Below are 8514 nucleotides of genomic sequence, written 5' to 3'. Positions count from 1 at the left end.
GCGCTTATGCGCTTGCGCGCTTCCTTGGGCGCTCGCGCGCATGCGCGCGCCGTGCTGTCGTATCCGAGATGCCCGCGAGGTCTTGCGCGAGAGGACATGGTGGGTCCATGAGGCAGGGGCAGCGCGGGGCCCCTCGCGGGGCCGGAGGTGAGAGATATCCCTTACTGTATGACCTCGTGACGCTTGGCTTTTCTTCGTCCAGCTAGTCTGGCGTGTTTTGTTTCCTCTCCTCGTCCTGGGCCCCAGTTGTAAACACAAGCACACTCTTTCACTCCCTCATTTATTCGTGTGTTTAGGTCCCCGCCGTGTTCCAACCGTTCGCAAATTTATTAAATCTGTGGAAGATTTGGGGAGAATGCGCCAAAACAAAAGTAAATAGTTGCAACAAAAAGGGCAACTTTCCCGTAGTCGGCAGGATTCGAACCTGCGCGGGGAGACCCCAATGGATTTCTAGTCCATCGCCTTAACCACTCGGCCACGACTACTGCTGTTGTTAGTTTTGGCATTGAGAATCTATGTAGACTCTGCGCAAGCGTTGCTGCAGGAACAGGTATGTTTGGATCTGGAGAAGAAAAGTTGCTATGCTGTTCTGTCTGATGAGAGCACATTTGAATGTTACAGCTCTAATAATTGTAGCTGTTTGAAGGACTCAGAACATATCCCGTCCAACCTTTTCTATTCTCAGAAAAAACTGAGTTCTAGTCAAGTATGAGAGGGAGAGAGAGAGAGAGAGAGAGAGAGAGAGAGAGAGAGAGAGAGAGAGAGAGAGAATGAATGAATATCGACGACTGCACACCTACCTGCTTGCACAGTGATGGAGCCATTTCCAGCAGGGAACTAGGAACCGTGGGGCGGCCGACCAGCTTCCTGGCTTCCTTGCAGGGCCACCACTTTCACTCCTCCGCCTTTCTCTTTGACAAATAGCTCCCAGGACTTTGTTTTCACCCACCAGGCATTAGAATGCCGTTACCCACGAATTAATATTCTCTATGCAGGGCTAGAGAGTCCCACCGTGCCATAAAAGCACTACTTTGAAAAGTGTAAAGTGTGCTACAAGTGTAAGGTATTATCGTCAACCTGTGCTAAAGTGGGATAGCAAAGAGTTTCCCTTGGAAACTCTGGAGATACAGTTTGATCCAGATGATTTATTAGCTTCATTTATTTGGTTTGTTGTTTGTTCAAGATCTCTTTAATATCCTTGAAGAGCAACTGGTGTGCTGGAGCCAATGGTGCCTGCTCACTAGAGCCCACCTTATATTTTCATGGATTTTGGGAGGCAGTTGTTAAATGGAACTATTATTAAAAGTTAAATTATGTAAACTTGCAATTAAATTATATTGAAAGCAAAGGTAATACTCAAAATTCACCACAGTTTAGTTATTTCACTACATTTTATTATTATTTATGCTGTTGAGATTATTTACATCTATAGTATCTGAAATACTTTCTCTTCTTAATTTCCCATTCAGTGATGTCACTTGGGAAGCTTGAAATCAGCTGTAGTGGGTGTATTTACATTACGGAAATTGCAAATGTGACAAAGCAGGGTTTTTTTTCCCTAGGAGCTTGTTGTGAAACCTTTATTAGCACACCACTAATGCTACCATCAGACCAACTTAGAATATTTTCAGCAAGGCAACACTGCCCTTCCCTGTAGGGCCACTCTGGTTATTCTCCCTGCAGTTTTATTTCAGCTATTAGAATTCTGGTATATTGTATCCTACTCTTTATTAAAAAAAACTTTTTTTCTCCAAGTTGCCTTGCTAGGTGATTGTACCTAGAACTGACCTCCAGCAGAAAGACAGGAAAAAGCCACTTGAAAAAGCTGTCCTTACAACATGGTACCAGGGGAAGTAATGCATAGTTGCCTTGCATTTTGACAGGCTTAAATTAATGATTTGATTTTTCTCTAGAAAAGATGAAATCTGAGGTGATATGTACCAGTGTTGAATCTCATGTAGAAGATTTGCAATGAGAGACAGTGAAAAGATAAAAGAAAATGTTTCTGGTTTTTGTATGTTTTGTTTGTGTGAATATTAGAATAAAATTGGAGCTTGTTCCCCCACTGCCACCCTTATTTTAATAAAATACCATGTATAGATCATCTAGAGTTTGGTATTTTGAGAATTTCATTTATGACTCATTCAGCTCTCCAGTGGGTCTCCTGACTTTAGTTACGTTTTCTTTCTGGTTTGCTTCTGAGAGAGAAAAGGTCAGAGTACACAAGGAGAGATGCCACATATCATATACATGTGACACATGTGTATGACTGTGTGGTGACTGTGAAATGATAGTGCACTATTAAAAGCTCCACATACCAGAGTACCTTTCAGTGGGCTCTACATGATGGATTGTGGATATACAAGATGAAGTTAGATAGGCTTTAGAAGAGTCTACATTCATGCAAATCATATTAGAAGGTAATTTTTTAAAACAGTGTTGTATATTCCTTTAGTATTTTCTTTTTGTTTTCCAGTCTTCTCTCTTATCTCTGTAATTTTTAATATGTGTAGACAGTGTTGTGAATCCTTGTCCCCTAAGTCTTTCCTAGTCATGGAAAGCATGCTGAATGTCAGGTGTTTCATAAAGGTGAATAGGCAAGTGCCTTCAGAAGATACAATTGTTAAACATAGCAAAGGGGCATGCTATGTATTATTACATTCGCTTAGTATTCTAAGAAGTATTTTAGGGAAAAGATGTCTATATTAAGAAATCAGAGCCCTGTTGGTTTTTCCAAGTAAGTGAAGAATGCTCTGAGCCTGCATTCTTGCCAGCGCCATTATAAATGAATTGGAGGTGGTGATACAGCTGGTTCTGTTGTCCCACACAGCTCCAGGCCAACCCCTTTAGTTACAAGGTGTTTTATAATACTCCTGGCTATTCACATAATGAATTGCAAGGCTTCTTTGAATTCCCATGTACTTAGGTTTAATTTTCCCAGCCCTGCTTTCTCCCCCACACATCACAGGCCTTCTAAATACATACCCACTGCTGGACAGTGACATTGGTGGGAGGGGAGACATCCTCCGGGAACAGTCACAAGCCTCCCAGCAGCTGATACTGTGGAAGATATGGTAATAGCACTGGGGCAGCTTTAGTTCTTTTAAGTAGTCCCTCAGTAATGTCTCGATGTCATGTAGGTAAATTTAATCCAGAACACACAGAATCTTTATTGGAATTTGTACATTCATCTTTCACAGCTGTGGAGAGTTTAGACTAATCACAACTCTCACTGGGATACTATCATCTTGGTAATTTGAAAAAGGATCAGGAGCCTGCAGGCTTGGAACATCTTGAGAAAACTCTGACTCTGAAATACATCATCACATGTGGGGGACGCCACTTGCAGCATCATCGCAGAGAGTTTAAGAATGCTGAAATCAAGCATTTCTCTGGCGTGATTTCAAATGGCTTGAGAAATTTGAGAACTTTTTTTTTTTTTTAACTGCAAAACAGATTCTGTCCTCTTCCATCAACCCCGTTGCTGTCAATGTGTCCAGTGTTAGGTGCCAGAAATGAGCATAGCCTCTTAATGTTAACAATGCCAAGGTTAACACGGCCGCCAGGGGCTCTCCCAAGAATCTGTTAGGGTGTATTTTGACCCACAGACACGTTCTGAAGGCGTGCACCTCCTTAGTCTTTCTAGTCTCAGTACATTTCTCTTCAGCAGCCTGGATAAAACCTGTCACTTTTTACCAGAACTTCTCATGCTTTGGGGCCCCTCAGACACCATTTTTCATTGACCCCATATGTCCATATGGTAGGGTTAGGTTCAAAGTTGGCATTTGGGAAGCAGCTTCTGACAGCACAGAGGCCCAGTGAACCATGGTCATTTGTTCAAAAGGCCAGGATTTGCAGATGTGCTCTAAGAGTGTAATATAATTTTTGACCCCACCCAAATGGATATTTTATCACCATCCACATAGCAACCAATACACAGATCACCCAGAGGAGACAAGTGCTAATGTATGTGGCTCAAAGCAGTCAACCCTCTGAGGAGTCTGTAGTTCAGCCTCTTTTGGAGACTTTCACATTAAAACATTCCTTTCGATTCCACAGTTCTGTGAGTATAGCTCCCTCTTCTCTATTTCGTATCATTTTTTTGCTTTATAATTTTTAACCTTCAGAAAGTTAAGTCTGATTCAAGAAAAAGAAAAGAAAAAAAAAAAAGGTCATCTGGGGAAATATGGGAGCAGAGTAGGAATTTCAGCCAGGGATTATAATGAAAGCAAAGTGAGAACCAAATTGACAGAGGTGATTGGAAATGTCTCACAGGCCTGGGCTGAGGTTTGATGCCTATCAGACTTCCATTTTCCCTGACTGGCCATAGTGCCTCTGAGGGAGGAACCCAGGGTTTGAAGCAGACCGATTTGCTCTATTTTTCTTAGGAACCACGTGTCAACCAATCTTTATGGCTTTAAAAAGGTAGTTTGGTACCTACGTTAAAACAAACTGTCCAAGGAAGTTTGGGGGCTGGAAAGAACCTTAGTGATTACGTATGAAACTCTTTTATCTTACAGATGAAGCAATCAAAGCCAGAGAGGTGAAATAATTTAGAAATTCTTTGATTATTCAGAGATTTATTGCAGCCATTCATTGCAGAATCTTATTACTATGCTGCTTATTCTGGATAAGACTATGTCTAGTGGCCATAAAATTGATGATATGAACTTAATATCAGATTGCTATATTTTGGAATCCTTTCATGCCTGCACTGCCATTATTAATAAAAATACCTCTCATCCTCTGAACTTGTTTAAATCTGTTGGCCTGTGCCACTCTAATGTACCCACAGCTCTGTAGATCAGTGATCTAGACTTCCTGTTATGTATCAGGACACAAGCTTCTGAAAGACAGGGACACTATGACTCCTGTATATTTGTTTCTCCTATAGTACCTAGGAAGGGAGGGAGAAGTGGGGCTTTTGAGACCATTTAAATTGAAATACCATTATGGTACTATTTTTTGGGGGTCAGGAAATCCCCACTGCATTCTAATAATGAGGCTGAGTCTAAGACTTGTGAGTCAGAAGCCTGTAGCAATAGTAAGTTCTTCCTTTCCCCAATTCTCCTTTCTTACTATTAAATAACATGGGCACAGAATGTCTGTTCAAGTCACAGAAGCTCTTGGCTGAAGGAGTCTCCCTGAGGACACAATGAGGTCTTAGTTCCAGAGAGGATATGGGGGCTACAGAAGGGCCCAGAGCGGATGGTAAGCTCCATACCCCAGAGCTGGCCTGTGAATGAAGCTAACTAGTGTTCCCAGGTCCTTGGGAAGATTCCTTCCATAGCAGGAGCAACATATTTTCTGACCTTTTGTGTTTTTTTCTTCTGAAACTGACATCTCCAACTACATGTGTCTGGGTTCTAGAAGACATTTATCATTTATTGCGAAAAATCACTGACGGCTCTGTCAGTTCCTGTTTGCCCTGCCTGGCAGTAGCTACTGAAATATTCCACCTGCAGGATGAACCCCACTGGCCCTGAGATGTAAACTCCGTGCTCTTCCTCATCATGGTTAGATCTGGAATTGGACTGGATGGCCTAGGTCTGGGGTCCATGGAGCAAAATGCCACATTTCTGTCTTCCGCATGAACCCCTGTGGATGGCCTTCCCTTCTACCTGTAGATTGAACTCCACTTGGACTGAAATTTTGTCCAGACCCCAAAGCCTTGTCCAGGGCTATAGCAGTTTCCTAGGGCTGCCATAACAAATCATCATTTAAAACCACAGAAATTTATTCTCTCAGTCTGGAAGCCAGAAGTCTGAAATCAAGGTGGGAGCAGGACCACACTCCTACCAAAGGTTTTAAGAAAGAATCTGCTCCTTGCCTCTTCCAGCTTCTTTCTGGTGGCTGTTAGAAGTCCTTGGCGTTCCTTGGCTTGTAGCCACATCACTCCAGTCTCTGCCTCCATCTTCACATTACCTTCTCCTCTGTGTGTTTATTTTATAAGGATTCAAGTAGTTGCATTTAGGGCCTACCCAGATTATTCAGGATAAGCTCCTATTTTTAAGATCATTAACTTAGTCACATGTACATTCTTTTTCCAAATAAGGTCATGTTGATAGGTTTCAGGGATTTGATGTGGATATCTTTTTGGAGGCCATTTGTCAGCCTATCTCAAGGGCCCTGACTAATTCCTGGTCTGCCCTGGCCCCTCTTCCTGGGGGATCAGCCCTTTGTCTCTCTTAGTCCTGACTAAAGTTATGTTTCAACATCAATGAGTCTGTCTGGAATCAAATTGTTCCCCGCTTCACTATGAGTATCTCCACAGCTCACACATTGTTATTGCCTTGCTGGCCCTTCAGTTCCAGCCACTTGGGTATAAGTGCCAGACTGGACTAGATGCAAGCTTGCCTTTAAGTACTATGATTTAGCCGGATGGACTTCATTTCCACAAATAAGCCCAAAGTCAGATCAGTTCTCTTAGCCTGAGCCATGGAATGGTTTCCATCTTCTTGGTAGCCTGACATTGAGGTCTATGCATGCCTTTGGGCAATGACTGTGTTGGGTATAGTACTGTCATGTCTATAATATAACTTATTGTATACTTACTGTATTCCGAGCTCTTTATAAAACTTATTTAATCATTATAGCTGAAGAGATAGGGGCAGAGAGGTAAAGTTATTTGCCCAAGGTCAGACAACCTGGGTTTTGCGATTGAGTTTGACTGTAAAATTCATGTGCATTTTACCATGCTGTACTATATTTTACATATTTTTAGTATTTATCTTGTTATCATCTCTCCTCATTAAAATAATATAACAAAACTGAGGTGAGGGTAGCAATTAGCTTTATTTGATTTTCTAATTACTTATGAGGACTTGGCAGACAAATTTACTCAATCAGACAACTTAATTCTTAGATTCTCATATGTGGGGGATCTTTCCAATTCAGGGTCTATGAATGTGTATAAGTTTACAATGGCCTTGCAGTTTGCATTAGTCTACATTTATTATAATTCCCCAGTGTATGTAGAATCTGTTTGTACTCTCTTAACATTCTTCAGTAATGGCCTGTTTATACAGAGAGGACAAGACATGAATGTGAAGGAAAATACCAACAAGTTCAATCAGCCAGAAAAAAGTTTAAAAGTCTGTATTTAAAGGAAGAAGTCATGCTCTGAACCTACATACTGGCCTCTGACTGAAATCCAGAACACTATCCATATTCTAAGTACAGTTAGACTGAAGCTCTTAGCACCGAAGGCTATTCAGTCCTTTGGCCTTCTTAGCCTAGATTTTAGTTCTAGCTCTCTTAGTGTGTTATGAACTTGGATGAGACGTTGAACCTTCTTGTTTTTCAGTCTCCTTTGTCTGTAAATTGTGGCTAGTAAATACTTGATGTGCTTACTATGCCTTAGCTTTTCTATGGTATAATAAACTGAAATAAATTTTAAAAAGATTGTTTTCTTAATCTAAAGGAAACATAATTTAATGAAAGGCCATGCACTTTCACACGACTTTAGAAGTCACATGGGGCTGGATTTCATTCTCATTTCCTCCATTTACTAGCCCAGGGTGGGGGTACTGGAATACATTGTTTATCTTCTCTGGCTTTGTAGTTCTTCATCTGTTAAAAAACAGGGATAAGTAATTCAGTACTTACTTGGCAGGGATGTTCTGAGGGCTGAATGGGAGTCTAAGGTAGAGGCAACAGAATTGGGAAGCTACTGAGAGAGAGCCAGGGTGGCCTCTAAAAATAAGCCCAAGAGGAAAAGATCATCCTCAACTCTGGACTTGCCTAACATGTTCTCTCCAAAGCCAAGATGCTGCTTTGCATTAGGTAGATTACTGGACCAAACAGAGAGGAGTTATTAATTGTTTCATTACTTTAAAGCAAACCCACACACCAAAGACTTCCTTGAGCCTTGGGTAGGGGTTTAAGATAGCAGTTAAACCTTCTAATAGTGGAGGAAGTAGGTGGGCAAGTCAGAAGGGGCTCTTGGGGGATCTCTGCTGATGTTAGAACAGGTGATGCTTTATAGGTCTATTCAGATTTTCTCTTTCTTCATGTATTAGTCTTGGTAGGTTTTGTGTTTCTAGAAATTTGTACATTTTGTCTAGGTTATCCAATTTGTTGGCATGTAATTGTTTATAGTGTTCTTATAATCCTTTTAATTTCTGTAAAATCAGTATTTATGTCCTCACTTTTCTTTCTGATTTTAGTAATTTGAGTCTTCTTTTTTCTTAGTCCATCTGCCTAAAGGTTTATCAATTTTTTCTATCTTTTCAAAAAACTAAATTTTGGTTTTATTGATTTTCCCTATTGATTTTCTATTCTCTAATTTATCTTTGCTCTAATCTTGATTGTTCCCTTGTTCTTCTAGCTTTGGGTTTACTTTGTTCTTCTTTTTCTACTTCATTGAGTTGTAAACTTAGGTTGTTGATTTGAGATCTTTCTTGTTTTTTACTGTAAGCATTAATAGCTATAAACCTCTCCTTTGGCACTGCTTTTACTGTGTCAGATGTTTTGCTATGCTATGTTTTCGTTTGCATCTGTATCTAAGTATTT

General features: G+C 40.8%; 1 long non-coding RNA gene and 1 other non-coding gene across 2 annotated transcripts in view; one reads left to right on the top strand and one right to left on the bottom strand.

The window, feature by feature from the left end:
- The first annotated feature begins 68 nt into the window (after positions 1–68).
- Positions 69–8514, top strand: part of LOC123644752 — a 31041-nt gene continuing 22595 nt past the window's right edge. Inside the window, exon 1 of the long non-coding RNA XR_006737239.1 lies at positions 69–147. This is a non-coding gene — a long non-coding RNA (uncharacterized LOC123644752). The remainder of the gene's footprint in view (positions 148–8514) is intronic.
- On the bottom strand, positions 404–485 carry TRNAS-AGA. Its single transcript has one exon. It is a non-coding gene; the product is annotated as a tRNA-Ser (tRNA).

This window comes from Lemur catta, chromosome 9, assembly GCF_020740605.2.
Source record: "Lemur catta isolate mLemCat1 chromosome 9, mLemCat1.pri, whole genome shotgun sequence".
Classification (NCBI taxonomy): Eukaryota; Metazoa; Chordata; class Mammalia; order Primates; family Lemuridae; genus Lemur; species Lemur catta.
Note: the sequence above shows the minus strand (reverse complement) of the source record. Positions and strands in the feature narration are given on the sequence as shown.